General features: G+C 38.0%; 1 protein-coding gene across 1 annotated transcript in view; it reads right to left on the reverse strand.

The window, feature by feature from the left end:
- The window catches only part of MYO15A (myosin XVA), a 1299796-nt gene that overhangs the window by 213051 nt on the left and 1059992 nt on the right, over positions 1-26753 (reverse strand). The window lies entirely within an intron of this gene.

The following is a 26753-nucleotide window of genomic DNA, read 5'->3' on the forward strand; positions in this document are numbered from 1 at the left end:
CTCTTTAATAACTGAAGGTTTGGAACCTCCAGTCTCCATTGTAGACTGTAGCCCTTGCCAAAACCCCTGCCCTCACATTGGATGATACTGGTCACCTGGGGTTTCATTCCTCTTCACCATAGAGCCAACACATGTAGTTTTCCTCTTCTAGGTCACATTTACTGGGGATAAGTTCATATAAAAGTGTATAAATTACAAGTCCACTCAGTCAACATACCTGTTACAGCGTCTTAGCTCAACAAATCTGTTCAAAGCCAAACATTAAGGGGGACAAAGGACAAAAATCAGGATTAGCATTTAAACCTTACTCTTATAAACTTAGAAGGTTGCTAGATTGGACAGCATATGGCTAGAATTATGGACAGAGGCAGTATGTAAAAATTGTCAAAACCTTTATTTTCCCCTAGGGAAAGAAATGGGTAAAATCTGGGTAGAACTGATTAGGCTTTGAAGGACTGTTGAGCTGTTAGCCTAGTAATCGTCTATGAACTTATGAATAACAGGCTTTGCATTAGCATGCACTTTCTAAAAGATATGAAGTCTGAAACTGAAATGTCTTGATATTATTTAGTGACTGCAATTTTCAATGATTTCCCAGAAAACCTCATCTTTTATGAATAACAGAAGAAAATATGAGACAAAAATCTGGACATGCTGTTAAATTCTGGACAGCTGTGAGGTAGCACCCAACCCTACCCCACTTCTGTGTTTAGGCACCTTTGTTTAAGAACACCCCAACTGTTTGTGGGTTAGTAGCATTTCATTACTACTCATATTGTAAAAGCTCTTTCTGTGGTATTATGATTTTTTAACCTTCACCACAATCCTTAACATTGTATTTTTATCCATCTGTTTCTGCTGTCGTTTTTATTCTGCCCTTATGTTTGTTTTAACTGGTTCTCTTCCATTATCATTTTGATGTGCCCTCCCCATTGTTAGACTGGCATAATCTGAGTCACTTTCTGCACTGAATGTTTATAAAGCTTTGCTTTTTAATTGCTATGTATTAGTACTAAATGTCATCTTATCTTAGCGATGGTTCATATACTCTATTCTGTTTATTTTTCACTTTTTTAATTTGTGTACACAGGGAAACAAAAATTGCCCCTTCCCATTTTTCAATTAACTGTTTTTGTTCAGGGAGTAATTCACTCACAGCGTTCAACCTTCCATCTAGAAAATGTGTAATAGTAGTGTAAAAATGTGGAATAAATAGGCAAAACTTAGAATACATAATCTAGTAACAACTTCAGCTAACAAGGTCCCACGATAGTTAAATGTGTTGTTTTATACTTACTGAAAATTATTTTCATGAATTAATATGATTCAGTAATATGTATCATGGATATCAGTTGAAATAAACGCCTAATACTAAATGTGCAACAGATGCTTTTAATGTGAAACTGTGAGCACCATGGCCTTTTTAAAAAGCAAAATAAAAAACAATCCACATAATGAGGTACACTTGAGATGCATGGATTCATGTACATTTTCATTTCCATCTTTTGGGTGTTTTATCCATGCCCATTTTACATTTTGCCATACTGTTTTTGGCTTTTGTCATTTTTCCGTGCTTGCAAGAATGCCATTTTCTTTCTAGCTAAACAGTTTTATTCATATCTGATATAATTACAGGGTGCTACAGCACTTCATAGCTAAATCTCAAGAACTGAAAAGTGGGCCAGGGCCTATTGTTGCCGCAAGAGCACACGTGAGCAGTGCCTCTATTTCATGTTTTATTTTTGGTCTTAAGTACTCTGTTCTTTGCAGGTGCAATAAGTAAGGTATGTGGATCTTTTTTAATCAGCTGACATATTAATTGAAGAATATAATGTTAATTATATAGGGGTAATAATAACATGTATGTTTTAGGAGGGGAATTGGGAGTGCCACATTTATTTTTCATTGGGCTCATCTGCTAGCTCATGGTCTATGACCTTATACCTCCATTAAGGCAGGTGAAATGGAAAATCAGAAGCTTCCCATTTTGTTTCCTGTTTCTACAGGTTTGCATTTACTTTATTAGCGTGGGTTCACGGTGGCAATCTTAATCCCCTCCTTCGGTTTTTCTTGCATTTTTTTCGTACAAAACTTATTGTTGTCTGGTTTGCTTGCAGTTCCTAAACAACGAGATACATTTGAGAGTTAAACTCCTTATCTTCAGAAAGTGCTCGCTAATTGAGGATCGGTTATTAAAATGATTTTGGGATTTTGCACCCCGCTCTCTTTTTATTCTTGAGCTAAGAGCATAGCTCTCAACCAATCAGGGACAAATCTCCACAGAATGAAGGTCAAATCTAGAAATAATCAGTGATAATTGGGGACACTTTCAAAATATTAGTACTATTAACTTGAAATTTTGATAGAATAAGAGAACTTGAATATACATTTTCTGAAGTAAAGGTTTATAACTTTAATTATTGTCATTATTTATTAAGTGTAATTCACCACCTTTTCTCCAAAAGTCACCAGTTTTAGGAGACGGTAAGAGGGACAGAGCTAAAATTTCTATCAAAATCAGGGACATCCCTGAAAATCAGGGACAGTTGAGAGATATGGCTAAGAGATTGAGAGTTATCGCATGAAATTAGACAAATCAGATAATATTTTAAGCAAGTTATGGATAAACTATTTACTATAGTTATTACTGGTAATATAACCCTTTTTAGTAAATAAGAGTAGGAAATGATTTGCAACATTAGATTTTGTTACAAGGTTGTGCAAATACAGTTAGTTTATAGATGTATACACAGATCTGCCCCCCCCACACACTTTATTGATGACGCATGCTTCCTGGAACCTTTTAGATGGAGGATGTTCTAGATTGCTTCAAAGGAGGACATACCTGTTAATTGTAACTCATTATGAGAAATGTTCCTCATTTTACGGCTTAAAAAGACCATGTTCCACATTGAAAGGGACTATCACACATTCATTCATAATAACATTTTTCACTTTTGCATATTAATTCATCAAAATAATGTTTTGTAAGTGTTAAGTAACACAGTTTAACCATTCTGTGAACTTCCAACTTGAAGTTGTTAGTAAGCTTTCAGTATGTGTTACATTTTGACCATTTTTTCCCATTCTTAGAGGTAGTGCGCCACATTTTTGAGCAGGAAGGTTGAGAACTATGAAGGAAGAGGAGAAATACGTTTGCAGCACTTTTATTAATTTATCCTTTAGTCCCACTAGACCAGTAGCATCTTTTTAGGGGAGATTTGAGGTGTTGTTCATACTGACTAGGGAAAACCTGGTCAGCACATCATGGAAATATCCATAGTTTTTCTTTTTTTCAGTAAATGCTGTGAGCTTAGGCTCAGTTTAAAGTGTCATCTGAAGGAAGACACACTCAGGAGAGCAGGATCTCTCCTTATGCTGCACTGCAGTGTGAGTAATGGAAAAAAAAATGAATCCTAACAGCTGGGGTGGGAATAGAACCAAGAGCCTTCTGATCTTCCAGCATCAGAGTGTGCTGTCTGTTGAGCTGCTTTTACAGCCCCTGTACAACTGTGATGGTGAAGTCTTTTTATAAAGGGGTTTTACGGCTAGCTATTTCAATAGGTTTTTCTGGATCTACTAAAGTTGTTTACTATAATGTTTACATGCTAATTATATCTACATTAGCATTGGTGCGCTAATAGTTTATTGCTGTCGTCGTCAGCTCCCCTTTCCCTCATTTTTACATAGGATAAGTGAGTTGCATCACCTCTTTTGATTCACAGCCACTCTCCTACTTTCTTCGACAGTCATGACTAACTGTCACATGTCTACCCTCACAAACTCCATCCACTGGGAGCTGGAGGTCAATTTCTTTTTTTGTAATTTTCCTGTCTCTTCCAAGTATGCGTTACAAAATCGTCATGTCCATTCTTGGACATGTGATTGAACCACCATAATGTGTTCTCCTTGACTTTCTCTGCAGTTGGGGTTGTTTTGGCTTCAGCCCTGATGTCCTAATTTCTTTGCCTGTCCCACAGTTTTTAACTACTCATTTTAAGCACATCATCTCCCTCACCATGACCTTTCTTAGCTCCTTTGCCTTCATTGCCTAGGTTTCAATGCCAAACAGAAATATTGGTCACACTGTTGTTTTTTTACACCATACTTTGTTTCTTTGGCATTCTGTCACACACCACCCCTTACTTTTTATGCCACTTGTCCACAGCATCTCTAGTTCTAGCTTTCACCTCTTCATTCAGATTTCCCTTCTCCTCACCCACACCCCAAATGCTTGAAGCTGTTCACCTGTCTCACTGTTTTCCTTTTACTTCCATTTTCAGCTTTGTTTTTGATTTCTGCCATTTGCTGCCATGACCAGTAATGTCTGTACTCAGTTTTATGCCTCATATCCTCAGTTTTGTATTCCAATCCTAGTTCTATTCAGAGTCTGGTTGTAGTGCCACGTCATTTGCATTCAGCAACTTTGTTTATTGACCCTCCGACCTGTTTGCTGATATAGTCTGTCACCAGTATGAACATGAATGGGCTCAAAACTGAACTCTGATGCACACCTACTCCCACTGGGAGTTCATACTTTTCTTAATGGGTCCTTGTATGTAACCTTCACTGTTTCTGGGATTTCAAACCATTGCAGAGCTGCCCAAATAAGCTTTCTTTGGAACTTGGAACTTGTTGTATTATTTCTCCATGTCAAGGAGTGCCTGGTTGGACTTTTTCCTTCATCTCCAAGCTCTTCCTTATTGTCTGTGTGACTGCAAACATGGGGTCTGTTGTATGGCATCCTGATCCTTCTTTCTGCTACTGTGTATTCATTTATCAGTCACCTTCTCAAGCACTTTCATGAAGTGTAATGGGAATTTAATACCTTTGTACTACCCACAGTTTTTGAATACCCCCTTTGTTCATATATACTGTTGTACTTTCTCATAATATTTTACTGTATATTTTTACTGTTCATTTAGTTGTATAACTTTCCCATATCTGTATGAAATGGGAGCTGTGAGAGTGATGCCATCTTTGCCTTCCATACTTCTTAATTGTACCTCATTATGAGGAGCATTCCTCGTTTTAAAATGTTCATGTTCTACACTGTGTTCCACATTTAAAGGGTTTGTCACATGTTAATTGTTAAGAATTTCTTAACTAATAATCTTGGTAAATAATAGTGAATCTTATTAAGTCACTAAAATAACTTTTAAAAAGTATAAAGTATTAATTTTAACCAAGCTATGACCTTCCTAGATAAAGGTGACAGTAAGCTAACATTTTCCACATTTTGCCCATTTCTTCCCCATTTAAGAGGCAGTGTTCCTCGATTTGGAGATGGAAGGTTGAGAGTTACGGCCTTATCATATGGCAAGGGATGCTATGGCAATCTGCATATTGAAAATGTTAAGGGTTGTCACAGGCTGCTCCTCCAACACTTAGGTGAGACAACACAGTGTGCATGTGGGATATGCTTTGTAATGCATATGTTTGTAGGTTTTGTATAATAACAAGGCAGCAAGGAATAAATTAAGAGTAGACTGAGCTGGCCAATGTTGTGGTGGTAATTTGTTTCTGTTAAGCTGCTCACATGCTGGGGGAGGGGAGCTATCAGAAAATGGAGGACTGAATTACTGTGAACTGAGGTGAGTAGATAACTGACATGCCACTTCAGTACTGCCTGGTGGTGATCAGGGTTGCAGAAATAGATGGGCCTGCAGATGTCATGTGCAGTTACAGTTATCTATACAGAATATGCTTAATTTGACACAGTTCCTATGCTCATACATTCCATACAATTTTTTCCCTCATCAAAAAGTAGAGACAAAAATACAAAGTCAAAACATTGAACTTAGCTGGAATGCAATGTGCATTGTTATCAAATGTATGCTGCTGTTCTATATGTTGTTTACAAGTGCAGCTAAGTTGCATACAGAGCCGGATCAAGGTCATATGGGGCTCAAGACAGGACACTGGACTGGGGCCCCCTGCCACATGATGCCACGACTTTGTTGACCCCCCCCCAAAAAAAATGTCTTAAATTACTTAAAATAAAACAGAATTATTTAATTAATGTTTGAAAAAAATAGGGTGTCATTTCCCCCAACTGTCAAATGTCTGGTAATGATAATGGTGAAGAAGTAATCACATGACATGCTACTGCACAAATAATGTTAAAAAAATGTGCTTTTACTCTAGTCTACACCATAGCTCTGAACCAATCAGGGACAAGTCTCAAAAAATCACAGACAAATACAGAGATAATCACAGACAAAAATACAGAGATAATCACAGACAATCAATAACAATCATGGACACTGTTAAAACATTACTATTATTAACTTGAAACATTGTCAGAATAAGAGAATGTGGATTGACATACACTTTTCTGTAGTAAAATAAGCCTATAACATTGTGTAAATTACATAACCCCTGCATAAAGTAATCAAGCTCCCAAACATTGTGAAAGAATGTCATATCACAACTCTGCATAGAGTTTGTCCTTTAAATTCTGTACAGCTTGCATATTCCAGGCATGGCAACCTAACAGTCTTGAAGGACTGGAAGTTATGCACATATTTGCAGATAATATTCAAGACTGGTTTAAGTCAGCTTTCAGTGCCATGTTACAATATCCAACTAGCTTTTTCCCCTCCAGGAATGATGCAATATTGTTGAAGGGTATAAATCTTGGGAATAAACTGTTTAGAACAGAAGCATTCCTTGGGGATCTTTCTACTTGTAAAATGAAGAACAAAGCTAAATTCTGTACAAGAAAAGATGGCTGATAAGCATTTTATAAATAGTGTTATCTTAGAAGTTGGAGTCTTGTGCCAGTACGTATTATTCACAATGGATGTAAGCTCTAATAATTCTGGATATTATATCTTGACTTTTGTAAGCACTTTTATTGAATTATCACTTAATACATGGGCAGAGATACATTGATATAAAAGAACATGAACTATACTAACATATTCCAAGTTTTAAGCATTGTATATCACATGTATTCTTATGTATAATTATTATCAACCAAACATTACATAAATTGATTCATTCCTATATTCCCTTACATTTAACTCCTCTTCCAAAACATTATTCTGCATGTATTTTTCTCATAATTTCTTTCTTTTTTTGTAATTTGCTCCTTTCTTTTTCTAAACACCCCACGTCCAGTTCTTGTATCACTGTTAGAATATTCAGTACTTCAAGTACAGTTGATTAAGACATTGATTTCCATTTTCTAGTAATTACTTTTTTGGCAACCACCAGAATTAACCTTAACAAGACCTTACTATGTCTAGGCAATTCAGATCTTGTTTTCCAGCTTAAAAAAATCAGTTTCTGAGTTACACCTATTTTCTTACCCAATATTTCTGACAGGCTACTCTGTAGGGAATTTCTAAAGTTTGCCAACTCATTACACCAATAAAACATGTGAGCAGGTTATTATTTCTACTCCATTATCTCCATATAACTTTTGTTTTGGAAAAGGCTGTGCTGCCTTTCCCTCTTCCTCACAATAACTGAGCCTTCATTTTAAGTATCACTTACATCTCAAGAAAGCTATGTAGCTTGACTCCCCCCTTTCACAGTATTTCACACTAGTGGCATTACTCTCTCAGTAATCTGATTTTTTTCATTATTCCTGGTAGAAGTTTAGAGGTTTAGGATAAGAAAAAAAAAACTAAATGGTATGTATGTATGTATGTAAGGCCGTAACTCCACAAAATGAGGATAATATAGAAACAGAGATTAGCTTCTGAAGCAAATAACCTTCACAGCCTTCTTTAGCTATGTTAGAAAACTAAGAAACAGCACTCCTCATTGTTCTGAATTTTTCATTCATGGGTCCCCCACTCAGATGCATATAACATTGCAAACGTATTAGCAAATAAGTTCACCACAAACTTCACCCCCTAAACCTTTATTCAAACCACAGTCATCCAAGAATGCCTTATATCACCTATCGTCATTAAGGATCAAGCTCTAAAGGTTTTATCAAAGACAACAAACACTTCCTCTATTTGTGACAGAACATTATAGCCACTGGTCCAAAAAATAGACAACTTTTGATAGGTTTACATTTTAAACTTAAACAGTGTTCACTATCAATACAGTATTAATAAACAATACACTATTGTGCTTATAAATAGAGTGTTCTGTTTGGGTCAATTGTGAGAGAAGCTAAGACTCACTGTGGAAAAAAATGTAATCTTTTACTTTCATCACTGAATTGACCATTTGCAGTTACTACCCAACCAAGTAACTTTTGCCAGACATCAGATCTCAACCTGAACAGGTTTACTGATCGGAGTCATTCAGATATTGCATTTAATAAAGACTGCAGTAACTTGCTGTTAACTGAAATATTAGCAAATGAAAAAAAAATGGAACACAGTATGTAAGGGAAACACTGACACGGTGCTGCAACACCATTTTCTCGGACTCGAGATAAAAAATATAATATAAAAGTTAATGTTACATACCAAGGTAAATGCTGCAGCCCGCAGGTACACACAACACACTGTCTGACTTCTTTTTCTTTAAAATAACAACAGAAGCAAGAGACTCGAGTTGGAATTTTCTCAGTCTCAACAGGATGGATAGATGGATGATTATGCCATCAACATCAACCGACGTGCAGCGAAGTAAAAGGAAGAAAAAGTGCAGTAACAGCTTTTACTGAAAATGTACACCTGCATGACCTGCCGTGGGAACCCTGAACCAACTGAACTAGGCTGGGGAGAGGCAGACCAATGCACCCGCTTAGTGGTGCTTGCTTTGAGGTAGAAAATCAAAACATGAAGCAAAACTCTGCCTCCCCCCCCTACTACAGCCAGCTTTAGTGCTAAATGTTTCAGTTGTTCTTGATGTTCTGTTATCTAAAACTTAATGCAACTGCCCCTGCACACTTTGAGTGGAAGTGGAAGAAGCCAAGCAGCACACTGTGCACAACTGTGTGAATCATTGGATCGTGATCGTAAACCGATTTTAAAAGAAATAACAGTGCATTTTTGTTTTTTATACATTTTACCCATTTTTGGACCTCTAGCCTTCATGTGGCAGTAGACAATTGCCTATGTCGCCTACTGCTGGATCCGGCTGTGGTTGCATAACTTAACTGTGCAGACTATTATAAATAAGAAAATTAAACAAACTTTTGCCTTGGAAGTATGGCATAGATGCTATTTGCTGTTCTTACCCTGGATTATTAGTGAGGCCAGAAAGAGGAAATTAATGGATTAAGTTACCAGGCCTAGATCTTCACTGTAGATATTTAAAGGGGCACTGGATTCGGCTTCTGGAAGGACAATGATGACTGGAGAATATGTTTTTGGGTACAGTGCCTTTTGTGGTTAAATGTAAAGAGTAAACCAAAGACTTGTACAATCATTTTGGCATGTGGTTCCAGTCATAACTGGGATCATATACTCCTTCTGTCTTCTCTCCATGTTGTCGAGTTACTGTTATTCAAGTGTCAGGTATCCCTGACACAAGATGCTAAGGAGCTGCTTGAGGTTTGGTAACGTAATGTGGACAGTGACCTAACATTTGACCAGCATGTGTCCATTGTTGTAAGAAAGTCCTTGTATATTACACACATTATAAAAAAGGGATTGTGCCTAGACCTAGGGATGTCATTGTCCCCATTTACAAAGCTCTCCTTTGGCCAATCATTGAATACAATGCCCCCTTTGACATGTATCTGTCCAAATACATGCAACAACTGGAACGCCCACACAGATACCTTACTAAAAGAATACAAGGACTAAATAACATGTCCTACATGGACTGACACAAAGTCTTGTCACTGTACTCAGTATACTACAGACTGCTAAGAGGTGACCTGTGTCTGGCATACAAGGCATCCTTTGACCCATTAGTGATGGCTTTATTTCACATCAGCAAGTCAAATGGCATAAGAAATACTCTGTCTAGGGATCTACACCTCTTCTGCAACATCAACAGAATGGTTTGGTGGGACTGGTATATCTAGCAGACAATACAGCTGCTGTGGAACAGACACCCCATCCACATAAAACAAAGTTTATCCCTGTCCATATTCAAGCGCAACTTAGATATATGGACTGGAAACAGAGAACTTACTCCATTACTGTCCTCTGTACTACTAATGGATAGAGGCAGCTTCTTATTGCTTTATCCCTTGCATGGGTCTCCTTAAATGATGTCGGTTATTCTCATTAGGGGTAATATATATAATTATTGACAATGGGATGGGTAAGGCCAATCTATAACCAAATGAGATATGTTATTTTAAGTACAAAAAGGGAACTTAACTAGGCTTAAAATGGCCTGCAAGTGCAGCTAGCCTAGTACTTGGTTATGAACCTATAAAAAGCTAATGACTGTTTTTCATTGAAAATCACTGCTGTTGCAGTTTCTGTGTGTTAGATGGTTGTGTTATCTTTGTTCAGGAAAATTTCTTCCTCCTTCATGTTTGTGCAGCTGCAGACTTAGTACATTTGTTTAGGGATGGGTTGCGAGTCTTGCCCCCCATATTAAGGATCAGCTTACAGTTTAATTTGTTGTCTTTGTGTATTTCAGGTGTTAGTTTCCAACACTGTGGATTGTTGGATTTTAGGCATTTAGATTTTATTAGTGGGACGACTCTTTTGTGCCCAGTTGTATAAACAGTTTTTAGAAATTGCCATATTTCGCCATCCTAATGATTGTAAAGGTAATACATTTTAATAAATTCTATACTTTCACACTTCTGCTGAAAAAAACAAACTTTAAATTACTATTTCATTTCTGAACTTTAATTTTTAGTTTACTGTTACATGTTAAGTAATTTTCCAAGAATGTAATAGTCATTATCTCTGCTAAAGCTTAATTTAACAAGCATTTGTACTATAAAATCACATATTCCCAAACAATCTGTATCTTACTGAATACAATTTAAATTTTTTCTAATGTTTCTATATATGACATATTTACATCCAGCTATTTTTGTGCAAAACTTCTCTGAACATTTTTTTCAAGTTTTTAACATGCGTAGGTGCTTCAAAGACAGCAGGTAGGTGCGTGAGTATGTGCGTACCTTCTGTGAAGGTTGGGCGGTGGGCTGGCAACTCGAAACAGTAAAAATCCACTGCCACTCAAATAGCGGACCAGTGATCCACTGTGGCGACCCGTAAATGGGAAGAGCTGAAAGACTTTTAGGTGCCTAAGTACAAAAGATTGTTGTATTATTGATTGCACTAATAGTTTATATACATTTTTATTTTATGATTTTATGATTCTTAAAATGTTTGTGTTTATTACAGCTAAGTATGTTTTCCTAATAGAAATGACGTTATGGTTCTAAAACTCCCAGTAGATTGTCTACCTTTACTCCAAGATCATCTGTCAATATTATATAGTGTAAGTGTTTATTGCTTATATCTACATCTTATTATTTTTCCAGAATGCATAACAACACATATTTTACAGCTGAAATGTACTGCACCATTATCAGTCCATTTCTGAAGTAAGGTTAAGTTTTCACTCATCCTGAATAGAACTAAGGAAACACTTTTGATATTGTTTGTATATTTTGATGTCCGCACAACAGCCATTGTAGAAAGGTGGATGTGAAGGCTGCCAGCCAAGCTCGATAGAATTTTGTAAATAATTCTATGTCATTGCAAATATTAATATGATCCACAAGCTTGTGTAACAAATGTAAGAAAATTGTGTCATGTTATGAGCTTCTAAAAAGTAACCACAGTGCACCCTGCTGGAAGAAAGCTGATAAGTAAAGAATTTACAACTGTGTGTGATCTCAAGCTCAGAGACAGGATGTCTGGGCCAGGAAATTCTTTCTATTGTCTTAATTAAGAGATAATTACTAGGTTTCACATGTAAAGTGTCTTTTATTGCTATGACTTCCTGGCAGGTGCAGATTACAAAAAGAAATGTTAAAATTGTAAGTTCTGTGAGCCTGGGAAACTTAAATAATAGTGTGAAGAATGATGTAATCTGAAATGACTCAGCAGTAATGTGTATTATCTATTTAAGACTTTCTCAGAGAGAAAGATTTATTTATTTATTTATTTTTATTTTACATTTGTTGACCGGGCTAGTCTAGCTGGATATATGTCCATTTTCAGTAGAGGCCTGGGGAGAAAAGCTCCAAGTATTAATACATAGTTTAATAAAAAGTAAACATAAAAGTAATTACAGATAAAACAGTAAGAAGGAAGTCAAGTAAATTTTTTTTGAGGAAATTGGGAGATTAATAACACAATAGTCTTACACATAAGTGAGATATAAGATCCCACATATTATGTCATGGGCAAAGCATAGTACTTTTTATAAAGTAACATAATTAGAAAGCATAATGAATAGACTGAGGATAAAGTAAGAAAGGAAGAGAAGGAAAGATAGGAAAAGTATCAGAGTTATTATAGGATGAGTTTATGGATTTAATTATCTTCCTAGGGCTAAATAAAAGAGTTACTTTATGAAAGAGAGGCAGAATTTATACCTATGAAAGAGTGGAGAAACACTCAGAGATAAATAGTCAGCGGGTCAGTTCACTATCTTAATGTATAGTTGAGGAGCTAGGAGACCTCAACTGGGTTATTGGGTAAAGAGGGAGAAAGGGGAAGGTAGGGAGACAAGAAAAGGAAGAGCAAGGCTAGTCTGGGTTAGTGCAGGGGCATATCCATTTTTTATTGAGATACCTTTTGAGATTCTTCTTGAACATAGGAAGAGAAGTCAGAGATGAGATATCAGAGGGTAATTTGTTCCATAGTTTTCCAACTGAGTTGGAGAACAAGCTATCTCCTGCAGAGTTATTAGTTGTAGTCCTGTTGATCAAAAGTTTGTTAGAGGAGCGTAGATGTTGCAGGTTATAATAAGGGGTAATAAGGCTGGTGAGTATTGGAGTTTTAGTGGGTTGGTACAGGGTTTTGTGAGCTATTATAAGTTGTTGTAGTTTGATCTGATTGTGAAGTTCTAGCCAGCCACGTTGTCTTAGATTGAGGCAGTGATGGGTCCTAAAATGAGATCCGGTAGCAAATCTAGCAATGTTGTTGTAAGATATAACTAGTTTATTAAGGTTTTTTTTGACAGGTTGGTATAAATAGGGCATGCATAGAGTAAAGTAGAGATAAAATGAGTTTTGGCTAGGGTAATTCTAGTAGCTGGGGTAAGAAATGGTTTGATTCGATATAGGGTTCCTATTTTTTGTTCACAGTTTTTATAGTAGAGTTAATGTGATTTTCAAGATTAAGTTTATTGTCTATTGTAATTCCAAGTAATTTTGTGGTGGTGTCAGGAGAAATACTAGTATTGTTGTTGGAAGTGATAGAGAAATTTAGGGGGATTTGCTTACGTGTTGGCGGAAAGAGTAGTAGCTTTGTTTTCTTGGGATTGAGTAGAAGGCAGCGTTGTGAGAACCATTGTTCTAGTGTGTTGAAGGCTTTTTGGGTAAGAGACTGAAGTTCAGTTTGAGAGGTAGCTGTGCAGATTATAGTGGAGTCATCTGCATATTGAATACAGGTAGCAAAAGGGATAGCTGATTGAAGGTCATTAATAAAGATGGAAAAAAGAAGTGGACCTAGGATAGAGCCTTGTGGCACACCTAGGGAGATACGAAGGTGGTCAGATAATGAGTTTTTCCAGAGTACTGCTTGTTGTCAGTTTTCAAGGTAAGATTTAAACCAAGTTATGCTGTTAGGATCAAGTGAGAGAGAATTAAGAATGTGCAAGAGTATTTGGTGATTCACCATGTCAAAGGCTGTAGATAAGTCAATGAATAGTGCAGAAGAAAGACTGTTTATGTTACGGTTAGTGTTGATGGTGTTTGTGAATGAGAGCAGTGCAGTGGTGGTACTGTGGGAAGGTCTGAAGCCGTGTTGACAGTTAGCAAGTAGGTTGTTTTGGAGAAGATGGTTTAGGAGTTGTTTATGGATACATTTTTCCAAGATTTTGGCAATAGGGGATAATAAAGCAATGGGACGATAGTTAGAGAATTCATTAGTTTCCCCCTTTGTGTAGTGGGTGATGTGAGATATTTTCCAGATATTAGGGACAGTTCTTTCTTTGATGGATCTATTTATCAGTATAGAAATGGGATAGACAATAGCTTTAGCTCCTATTTGTAGGAACTCAGCAGGGAGTTTGTCTTCAGAGGGGGTAGAAGGTTTAAGTTTTTGTAGTAATGATAAAATATATGACGTAGAGATCGGAAGAAAGTGAAATGAGGGGGGTGTATTTACATAAAAAGGATGTAGTTTTGAGGTGTCAGGAGATAGGTGATTCGCAAGATTTTGTATAGTATTTGTAAAGAAGGAGTTAAAGGCATTAGCCATTTGTGTAGGGTTGCCAGGGTGAGAGTCCTGTGGGTTGGGTGTGATTGATTGGCCTGGAGATAGAAGATTATTGATTGAGGACCAAAATTTTTTAGGTTCCTTATTGGATATTTGTTGTAGATGAAGGTAGTAGTTCTTTTTGTCTAATAGTATGGCTTTTTTTGTGTTGTTCCTACATTCTCTGAAGGTTTGATGGTCAGCTTGGTTCTTGGAAGTACGCCATTTAGCCCAGTATTTGTTTCTGGTAGTGATTTGTTGTCTAGTATTATTGCTTAGCCAGGGGGCAGGTTTGGTTTTGATTCTAATATTGCGTATTGTTGCGTGCAGATCTAAAATGGATAGGAATGTGGAGTTAAAGTATTGTACTGCATCAGTAATAGGTAGTGACTTTAGAGGAGTCCAGTTACATTGGTGTAGTTGTGTTAGAAAGAGTTCTGAGTTAAATTTTTTTTGGAACATAATGTTCGGAAAGTGGTAGGAAAAGTAATGATGTTTTTTTTTTCTAATAATATAGGTTAATAGGTGATCACTTAGATCATCTGGTAGGGTGCCAGAGGTGTAGGTTTGTTGGAGAGTATTAGTAAGTATCCAATCCAAAGTAGTGTCTTTATTATTGTTTTTATTAATTCTGGTAGGGCCTGAAATGAGTTGTGAGAAACCATGTAGGTTAATATGGGAGGTAGGGTTTGAGTAGTTACAAGGATTCCAATCAATATTTAGGTCACCTAGTATTATTGTTTCTTGTGGAACATTAGTAGCGAGCCAGCTAAGAATGCCCTCAAGAGTGTTAATATTGTTTCCTGGAGGGAGATATATACAAATAATATAGATAGCTTTACTTTTGTTTAGTTGGAGTTTAGAGCATATTAGTTCTGCATTATTGTTTATGGGGAGGTTCAGGTTTATGGCGCTGATTTGTAGCTGAGATTTGTAAAGAATAGCAACACCTCCTCCCTTTTTTGATGCGCGGTCGAGTCTAATTATATTATATCCTGGTGGGGTAATTTCACAGTCTTTAATAGTGGGTTTTAGCCATGTTTCTGATAAGCATAGGATATCGAATTGGTTGACATCAAGGAGTGCATGTAGTTGCGTAATTTTGTTACAAATACTACGTATATTCAGATGTGCTATGGTGAGAGAGTTAGTAGATTTGGTTGGTGGTATAGGTCTAGTCTTATCATTGTTTTTGGTTCCTATGGTCTGGGTGTGCTGTGGGCCAGGGTTTGGATTAATGTCTCCATCCAAAAGTGTGTTATGGAGTGTTTGCTGTTTGGGTTTAAGATTTATGACAAAGTAGTAGCAAATTTTTTTGTTTTCTGGTTATAGAATTTAATGTGAGCTAGTCTGTGAAACTTGGCTGGAGAGTAGTTGGATTTATAAATGGGGTTTTGGAATGACACAGGAGAAGGTGTTATAGGAGAAGAGATATGAAAAGAGGGAAATGTAGGGATAGAGTGTATGGGTTGTTCATAGGAGGTTAAGATATTGATCGTTGTAAGAAATAGGATGACTAGTATTTGGATTTGAGAAGCATTCAATGTTATATGCATAGTTGGTAAGTGAGGTTAGAGATGGAGTAGGTAGTATAGTAAGTTAGATTGAGTTTGAAAAGTATAGTAAGTTATAATGAGTTAGAGGTGGAGGAGAGTTATGTAATTGTAGGGTATGTTGTATTAGGGGGTATTGTAATTAGTAGTTGTGTAATTGGTGCCAGTTGAGTAGGGGTGTGGTTTCTAGAGCTATAAAAGTAGAATAACTGGGGGTGTGTGGAAATTGGGGGTAGGGTAGGGGAGCGGAGTGGGTAGAGACAAGAAAGCAGAATGTGGAGGAAGACAATCAGTAAAGTGAAAGAAAACAACAGGTAAGTCTGATGGTGGGAGAAAGGTGGACAATATTCAGAGATATGAAGGAAGAGAGGCAGGATGATAGAGTAGAAGTCGCTGATAGCAGGATGCCTTGAGGCAAAGGAGAAAAGGTGGTTGATAAGTGTATCAAGAGACTGAGAGTGGAGTGAATGGGGGTCTGGTTACAGAAAGCTTACAGAATGGTGCAGGAAATTACAGAGCAGAAGTTAGTATTTTAGAAAGGTTACTGAAATGGTGTAGAAAATTACAGATCAGAAAGCTATTATTTTAGAGAGTTAATTCTTACGGCACCACCTGGTGGCCACTCGTGGCATAGCAATTGTCTTGTCTTAGTTGGATATGGGGTACTAAAGAGGGAATGAGAAAGAGTCAGTTAATGCGAGGGGGTAAGACTATGAAAGGAAAAAGTTAAAAGCTGGGGGGGGGGGGTTGGCTGCTGGCTAGCCTGCCTGAGTAGTTTGTCTAAACTAGCAAAGTTGGAACTTTATTTAGATGTAATTTCTTTACATGCAATTTCTTAGAGTCAGTGTCAATACATACATTCAATGCCTTTTCAAAGCTCAAAGTTTTCTGGGAGATGTTAGGTGGTTTCTTTAGTCGCCCTAATGTTCGGAGGCTTCCAGAAGGGAGAAAGCAGGTAATTGTTGCAGGGACATAACTGGAACACATCACTGGTAATATATATAGAGAGAGATAAGGTAGAAGGCTTAGAGATGCAATAGAGTACAGGGAAAAAAGTTATACAGACACAGTTTACATATATAAACACCTACAACTACATTGCTTTATGGTACTAACAGACTTAGTACCATAACATAGATTTAGTAGTTTGTATTTTGTTCTGAAGCTGACAACAATTCACCAGCACTTTGCCTTGTAAGTACAATTTAGAAAATAGTTTCTGTTAGAGACAGATAGGAATATAGCCAGATTAGTCTAGCTGTTTTGCATATTTATGTGAGACTATCCTACAATATTGTTTTAAAGTATTTTCCTGTGATCTCTGAACTCTCTATTAGCATTGTGTTGAATTGATGAATATTGTCTATTGTTTTCATTATTATTATTATTATTAAATATTTTTAAATGTTTCAACTGTGGCTGTTTTGTGTAGAAATAATTTAAGCTCTGAGAGTACTTGCATGTATTTGGTGATACTGTATAAGCCACTCCAATAGCCTTAGCCCTGGGTTACACTTACTATATGGATAACAGTAATAGGACACAGTGGAAATGGTCACCCTTTGGAAAGGGCCTTATAGTACCTGATAAGTAGTGGTTGGTGACAGTGATTTCTACCTTATAGTCTGGGAAGGAGGGGGCATAGCTGGAGAACCTGTACCAGCCTACCCCAGGAGTGTCTGTGTGTTTGTATATAATTCATATCTCAAAGTGTGTGTGTGTGTGTGTGTGTGTGTGTGTGTGTGTGTGTGTGTGTGTGTGTGTGTGTGTGTGTGTGTGTGTTGTGTGTGTGTGTGTGTGTGTGTGTATGTGTATGTGTGTGTGTGTGTCAGCTACTTGGGCAGGAACACGAAGCACTGGTTGGACAGAAAGGATGCTGGAGGTTTTGGCTTGACCACTCGGCTGAGATCTGTACCCTATAGCTGTGCAGGTGGGGAGTCTTAATGGGGATCTGGAGAGAAAAGGAGAGACCAGCCCCAGACTGACTGTGATCTCTGTGTGCTCTTAAGGGAAATTGTACTTTACTGTGTATGTACTTGTTATCCTTCCCAATGTGCATGCCTTTCACTGGTGCTATTGGTGAGGATTGAGGTTCTTTGATTACTGGGCCAGTGCACGGGCGTCACAGTGGACATATACATAATATTAAATAAAAATGGGTCAGTTACTGTTCCCTTGGGGACACTGCAGTCAAAAGTCCTGTATTCTGATAATGGGTTGTACACCTTAACACTTTACTTCCTAGGGGACAACCACTATTTAGTATATTCATAAATAGGTTTACTTATTCATAAATCTTACAATACTTCTCAACCATACTAAGACCAAAACGATGCTTTTTGGAGCACCACTGAAAATTCACCAAGCGCCTGATTCCTCAACTCTCTTTGAATTACATAGCCATTCCATATAAACAACCTCCACCTTGAAATACCTAGGATTATGACTTGATTAGTTTCTAAACTTCCATTTCCACACAGACAAAGTTGAGAGCTAAAATAAACTTCCTCCGCTTCTGGACCTAAAAGATCTCCCCTTTTATATTTCAACCAGGCAGAGCAGCCATTGACAAAGTAGTTCTCTTTTCTCAACTTGAATATGACCATCCAATTGTTGCATCTACCTCCAAGAAAAACAGTGACACACTCCAAGCTGTCTCTAACAGCATCTGCAGATTTATTACAAACTCACCTCTTTGTGAGCATCACTCTGTCACCTTGAAAAAAGACAAATGACTACCCATAAAACAAACATTTAACCTAGTTAGGATCCCAGCTCTACAAATTACTCCAGCACCACACATTTACTCCCCTTGTAGCGAAACTTCACAAAAAACTCCTCATACAACCTGAGACACTACTCACAAGCCATATCATCTTTTATTACATCAGAACCAAACTCTACAGCACTGCAAATGCTTTCTCCTTTCAAGCCCCTATTCTTTGGAAGCTCTCCCTATCACCCTAAAGGAAATCAATACTTATTCCAAATTCAGAATGCAACTCAAAAAGCACTTCTTCATCCAAGCAAATGCCCTGCTTCAACACAATACATATCACCTAACACACTATCCCTAACTCCTTTCCAAGTCTCTTTCCTCGTTCAAGATTTACAGAAGATTGACCCAGTTTAGAAAGTAATGTACATATTGTACATTGCACCATGCTTGTTCACCAGAATGGATATATACAGTTTTTGTTTTTTATGTAACTTGCCTGAACTACCCTGTTATTTCTTACGTTTCTGTATTTTTTTTGTTTTTGAAATGTTTTGTATTTCAGTTGGTATGAGACTGAAATTGGTCAGTATTGGTTAGTGCAGTACTATGGTAAACAAATGAACAAACAAACAAACAAATAAACAAATAAATAAATAAATTCCTATGTATGCTGGCACATTCAGTATTGTTTTGGTATTCAAACAAATGCCTTAGAAAAACTGAAGTGTAATTAGTGGAAATACATTATCTATTGCCTCAGTTCCATTAGCTCAAAAGTTGAAAAGACTGGTGTTTGAAACTACACCATGTTTTTCGTAGCATAACACCTTAAAATTAAAATGTTTTGTTTCTTCCTCCTGTGATCTCTTGGAAGAAATTTGTAGAACTGAGGTAACAAAGAACCTTTTGGCCACAATATAACACCTATTCCCTCCTCCCATTAAAAATGTAGGTAGCAAAAAAAATATATTTATATCAGCGAGGGACAAAAAAACAGAAAATGGTCAGCCTACAAGCAATATACTTTTGCTCATGTTATGAGTGCGTTACCCTGCTGATAGACGAAGACTAAACTCTTGTGCTTCAGTTACCTGAGGTTCAACCCAATGATGATCGGAGGTCCTCTGCAGGAAATCAATGTCAGTGAGTTGTGTCAGCAGTGATGCCCTTTCTGGGGAAATTTCCCCTTCTTCAAGTTGGTGCAACTGTGGAACTGTATAAGTCCAGGGATGTGGGGGGCTTAAAAAAGTGTTTTTCTGGTCAATGCTGTTCAGGGATTCTGATCCATTGACCATTCATTTTCATCCGCTCCTAGTGGAAGTATTGTGAAGTAAACAGTGAAGAACAGAAACTACTGATTTTCAGAATTTTATGGTGCTAGTGTTGTGGTGGTACTGCTTTGGTGAAAAACTTTATGCTGGAGGCTGGGTGTGGAGGTTCTGGAGATAATAGCAATCTCAGTATCTCAACAGGTAGTACGTTTCGCTCTGGGGCAGTAGGCTGTGGTTCTATTCCAACATAGGGTAGTTGAATTAATTTTTCATTACTGACAGTGCAGCATAAGGGGGTGCTGCACTCCTGAATGCACTGTTCTTCAGAAGAGATGTTAAACTGAGTCCCCATATGCCTAAGCTGGTGGTAACTCAGGTGGATGTAAAAGATCGTGTGACACTTATCAAAAAGGGTATGTGTACTTCTGAGGTGCCTGGCCAAATATCCACCAGTCAGTATGAATACTACTTTAGGTTTCCCCTGAAAAGAGGCCATTGGCCTAGTAGTACTAATCTGGTCAACAAACTCTAAATAAATAAAATAAAATAATGAGCTGTTATGCATGCTTGCCTAATTTTCCATTTTCATACTTTTTTCTCTGTTTAGAGTTGTTCATAGATTGGTACTAAGCTAACTGCCCTTGTAAGTCATTTTAAGCCTAGTCAATTATCCCTTGTGAGAATCAAACCCTGCACCTTGTGTTTGTAAGGCAAACACCATAACAATTAGGCCACCCTCCCAACCCCACAGACTTTCTGTATTTAACAGTATGGTAAGTAGGAAAGTGAAACAATCTGCAAAACAATGTTTTTGGTAAACCTGTCTGTAGATTGCTGAGGCTGATTTATTTTCACAGGGACAATGCATCCATGTGCAACACCGGTGAGCTGAACTTGAGAAATGGCTGAGCTGCTTGAGGGCAGGGAAGGACAGGAAACAAATGAGTGGCTTTGGTCAGCTTGAGAGTAGGTTCTGAGTCGACACTGCAGTAAAACCCCCACTGGAAACTTGGGAGCTTGCACTGGTGACTAATGAAAGCAGCAGGATCTCTGGGGGCTAAGTCTGAATGGAAGTGCAGTCCAATCAACATATGGGATATTTGTATGTTTGCCTGAGGGAGAGAGGGGGGTAGGTCATATTCCTCTTAATCTCACAGTGTAATACAGATGAAAACCCCTCACCCACACTTTCCCCGAAGGGAACAAATCCCAGTAGACCAAGCACTGAAGGGTTATGCATGGAGAACCAATGTGAGAATCAATGAAACTGACTTTAAGACCGTAGGCTGCTGTGAATCAATAGGTACCATGCAATCCTGCAAATGTGTTTGCTTACTCTTAATTTTTCTACAGTGCTTCATTCTGCTTTACACTCTTTGGCATTGCATGTCTTGTTTTTCCCCATTTTTCTTATAATTTAGTTAAACCTGAAAACAGACGCTTGTACACTTATTTAGCAGGAACAGATAAAATAAAAATTTTGCTAATTTCTGCATGTCATTTATTTCCATGAGGGTAGCTCTGTGCTCAGTGGTTTTCTCTTATGAGTCTGGGGTTTACTTTCAGTCTCTAGTCATTCTGTGTATGGAAACTGCTGTGTCAGTGTAGTGCATCTTTGGCTACTCCAATTTCTTCCCAGGGAAATACTGTTGGTTAATGTGCACTTTAAGCATAAAGCATGTTTGTACATGTGTGTGCTTCTGCATGCATGTTTATGTGCTTTTATATCTGTGTGGTTGTGTGTTTTTTAAATATTACTTTTCTTGTTGTTATGGCCCACTTTATAGCTAAACTGTTTTTTTGAAGGACCATTTGACTTACCTGGTTAAAAAAAAAAACAAAACAAAGTAACATCTTTCAGCCTTGTATTCTCAGACTATTTTGCTGAAAATTATCCTGTTGTTTTTTGTGACCATTAACATCTGCAGTCCCACCTGGTCTATTGCTTATAGTTGTGCAGATCACTCTGGTAAATGAATGCTGGAAATGTACAGGACTGCTTCTGCCTGCTGAAAATAAAATTGCACAGCGAGAAAAAACAGCTATGCTTTCAGTATGGTAGCATCATTTACATTATCTAAAAATAACAGTGTACAGAAGTCAAGGTCTAATTAATCTGACTAAATATCAACAGTGAATCACAGGAAAGTCAGCAGTTTCCAGGATTACAGGCTACTAAAAGGAATTCCAGATTCAAGCTGTGAAGAGATATTGCAATTGTCTATAATCAACAGAGGTGTGGTTCTGAAGGGAAATAGATGAGATTTGGTGAGTGTTGCAACACCAGCACTGTAAAATAGAAGCAGATACTACCTAGCAGAGCCCAACACGAAAGATAATTAATAACAAAAGTTCACAGCTCTGATGGGGGTTAGGGAGTCACTGGTTAACTAGATACATCACACCTTGATTTAGTAAAGCAAAGGTTCCAAGAAATTAAGTGTAAAAATTAGGAATGTGATTTAACCTTTCTTCTCTATATTATTTACTTGGTTTTTTTTTGTAGTTGTTCTTTTGTAGTCTGTCCCTCAAAAACACGAAACGCTTTTCCTACCAGTATTTGCACTACGATCTGTGAATCACCTATGAAACCACAGTGTGAGCACCAGAAGTCTGCCAATCATCCTTGTGACAGATTTTCTCTAAATATAAACTGTCAGTGTATGTAAAAACGGCAGTACAGTTTTAACTATTAATTGTGTATTCAGGAGTTTACATAGCTGATTAAGTGCTGCATAAATTCCCCTCCATAACCAATTATATTCAGGCTTGTCACTACCCCACTTTTTTATAACGTCTAGAAGCCCCTACAGGACATTTGGAGAGGTGAATTCGCATCAAGAAATAAAAGGTTAATATTGGCAGCCCAAGACAGTGGATTACGTACATGCTGGTTTACAAAGTCTATTGAACATGTGGGAGAAACAGATATATATGTAGGTTTTGCAAAACCGAATTAGAAACAGTCACACACCGTGTTGGTGGCTGCGACGCACTAATGGCAGAGGGACTGTATACTGAAAGGCATAATAATGTGGCGAGACTGTTACACTGCAGATTGTGCAAACATTATGGTATCGAAGTGGCTGAAAAACATTGGAAACATGAGCCACAAAGCATCATAGAAAATGATGAAGTTTATATCACATGGGATCACCCAATACCAGCAGTTCAAAAGACAGATGCTAGAAAACCGGATATAGTGGCCCAGGAAAAGAAGACAAAAGTAGCATTGATCATTGAAATTGCCACACCCAGTGACTACAGTGTTTTGCGTACAGAGAGGCACAAAGTCATAAAATACGTTGATCTGCAGGCAGACAAGACAGCCTTGTGGAAGAAAGATACCCAGACAGTTCCAGTAGTAGTAGGAGGAGCAACTGGTCTTATAAAAAAGAATTTACAATCGTATTTAGATATGTTACCAATTTCTGTAACACCGTACGAATTGCAGAAGGAGTCATTACTGGGCGCATTGCGGGTGCTGGGAAGAGCACTTTTGTCTAACTAACATCAAAGAGTGAAACAATACTAATTTCATGAACTTTAATCATACTTTGACTTAGGAATGGGGTCCATTCCCGTCATGGTATTAGAAACCCAAAAGACTTGGAGAAATTAAAAATGACATTTGAGTCCAAAACAGTAACAACCATAACCACCTTGTTTAAAATACTGCCCCCCATTCCTCCCACGTTAGGGATCTGGGGTATTAGAGGTCATAGTGGCACAATAGTTTAGTAAGCATACAATACTGTTATCCAGTTCTTTGTAACTGTAAACTCAGTTCTTATTTTACATTTCAGTAGCAAATCTGCATCCCTAAAACACTCTCACATACAATCAGTTATCAACTTTCACTTATTTCTGTCCATGAATAGACCTCTACTGCTTTCTCACATGCTGTAAACTGATATTGACCTGCATTTACCTATTTATATTCTCCCAATAAGATATTGTTTCATTATATGGAACTAATATAGCATTATTATTACAAGTTTTCTAATTATTTATGACTGTTTATAATTAACTATTTATAAATCTAAAGGTATTACTGCTCAATGCTAGAACTCTAAACAAAAAACTCCACTCCTTAGAAGCTGTTTTTACCTTAGAGAATGCTAACATATGTGTGGTCACTGAGACATGGTTTAAAGCCACAGAGAGCACACTAATAGTGCAAGGTTATAATGCCTTCCACACATTAAGGCTAGCTACTTCACAGGCAGGGACTAAAGGTGGAGATGTCTCTTTTTACATCAAAAATAAATATACTTCAAGGCTGGTCAAACAGGACAATGCACTTGAGCTGCTTCATGTTCAAATAACCATAGGTAAAATCCAATACCACTTCCTTGCAAGCTATAGATCCCCCCTCTATAACCCAGGAAACCCTTACCATGTACTTAAACGTATTAGAAACACTAACCATCCAACCTAATATCATATTCATGGGTGACTTTAATTACCACATTATTAACTGGGAATTGTATACAACACCAAATGTACATGCACAGAGATTCCTGGATTTTGTAAACACAAACTACCTGGACCAGATAGTCAATATACACCAACCAGGGGTGCAACCATACTGGATCTGGTCCCCACTAATATGGGAGAGTGCTGCACAACCCCTACTGTAATGCCTTTCCTGGTAAGGTCAGACCACAAAATGATCTCCTTTGAAGTAAAAATAAAACCTGGATCCCCAGCTAAACTTGGAATATTCAGGAACTATTCTAAGGCTAACCTTCTGCCATTAAGTGAGAACCTGGTAAAATTTCAAGCCCCCATAAATCCTGAGAACACTGCTGCCTATGCAAAACTTTTCACAGAAACCCTGTCCAAGCACATTAATAGCTGCATAGGGGCAACTGTACCGACCAGGAAGAAGTACAGAACTAACTCAAAAAAACAAGCCACCCTGGTGGAATCACAAAATTAATAGGGTTTATAACAGGAGGAAGCAAATCATAGCAAAACTTAGTTGGTGCAGCACCCAGCAGGATAAAAGCACTTTCATCAAACTAAACAAACAACTCAGAAGACAAATAAAGTCTACCAAAGCCAAATTTGAGGTAAATTTGGCCTTCCAGGCCAAGGACAACCACAAAGCATTATTTAGCTATGTCCACAACCTCAAAGGCAATACGCAATTGTGTGCAGAGCTCATTGTAAATGCAGCCACCTATACTGAGCCAGAAGATATAGCAAACCTCCTGGCTGATAAATTTAGCACCAACTTTACCCACTCTCCCCCTCAACCTTCCCTCAGCAAATATAACTCCCCCTGCTATCACTAGGGAAAAGGTCCTTAATGCTCTCTCTAAGACCAAGAACACTGCATCAATGGGCCCAGACAATATCCAAGGATGCCTTCTACATAGCATGAAACATGATCTAGCAGGGCCTCTGGAATTACTGTTTAACTGTAGCCTCCAAACAGGCTTAATGCCTCATGAATGGAGAAAGGCAACAGTCATCCCTCTGCACAAAGGTGGGCCATCTAAAGACCCTGGAAACTACAGGCCATAAGTCTCACCAGTCTTATATGTAAAGCCATGGAAAGAATTATCATGGAGTTGACCAATAGAGATATAGTAAACCTCCAGACACTGGACCCAACCCAGTTTGGTTTTGTCAAGAGCAGATCATGCCTACTCAACCTGGTGGACTTCTTTGAGAAGATGACCAAAGGAATTGATGAGGGAAAAATCGTTCACACTGCCTACCTTGACCTGGCCAAGACATTTGACACAATACCCCAGTCAGGCATTGTTGACAATCTCAAGAAGTTAAGTACAGACCCATATGTCACCTAGTGGATAGCCAACTGGCTCACAGACAGGACCCAGGAAGTTAGAACTGGGGAGTCCACCTCTACAAAGAGGCCAGTCACAAGTGGAGTCCCTCAGGGATCAGTCCTTGGACCACTCATTTTTGGCATTTACTTTTCAGAAGTCAAGGCCAATATCAGTGGTCTCTGGCTGACTAAATTTGCAGATGATTGCAAATTAGGAGCTGTCATTGACTCTCACACTGACACAAATGTTCTCCAGGAAAGGCTGTCACAGACAAACAACTGGTGTCAGTGCCATGGACTAAAACTAAATGCCAAGAAATGCATAATTGTACCCTTTAGGAAGTCATCCAACCCTGGTAACTATCATACTGACAACACACCCCTTAGAGTTGACCCAGTAGTCAGGGACTTAGGGACACAGATAACAGTCTAGCCTTTGACCATTACATGTCTACAGTGGTGAGAAAATCATTCTACGTTGCGCAACTTATAAGCAAAGGTATGGCATCTAAGTCCAAGGAAGTCATTGTTCCACTGTATTTGGCATTCATCAGACCCATCATTGAATACAATGCCCCCTTTGGTATGTACCTAACCAGGCATATCCAACAAAAGGAATGTCCACAGAGTTTCCTCACTAAAAGAATACAGGACATAAGTAAAATGTCCTATGCAGACCGCCTCAAGGCCCTATCTCTGCATTCTGTCTCCTACAGGCTTTTGAGGTGAGATCTATGTCTGGCATACAGGGCATTATCAGACCCCATTCTGATGGACCTCCTGCATATCCACAAAAGAAACAGCACCAGAATTACCTGTTCTAAAGATTTAAACCTTGGCTGGGATATAAATAGGACCTGCTGGAGAGAGAGGTATGTATCCCAGAGACTAACCTGTCTATGGAGCAGTCTCCCCATCCATGTGAAGCAGAGTTCCTCCCTAACCCAATTCAAGTGCAACTTGGACAACTGGATGGGAAACCAGAAATTCATCCCTGGTTTGGCACCTATGTTTCTAATAGACACAGGTAACCTGTAAATGGTTAATATCCCCGGCCCATATTTACACTTATCAAGGGTATCAGAACTTGTCAAATATTTGGGATGCATGGCTAGGGTTAAAAAGGCCCTTGTAGTT

Source organism: Protopterus annectens, chromosome 1.part0 (genome assembly GCF_019279795.1).
Source record: "Protopterus annectens isolate FY-2018-M chromosome 1.part0, PAN1.0, whole genome shotgun sequence".
NCBI classification, from domain to species: domain Eukaryota; kingdom Metazoa; phylum Chordata; order Ceratodontiformes; family Protopteridae; genus Protopterus; species Protopterus annectens.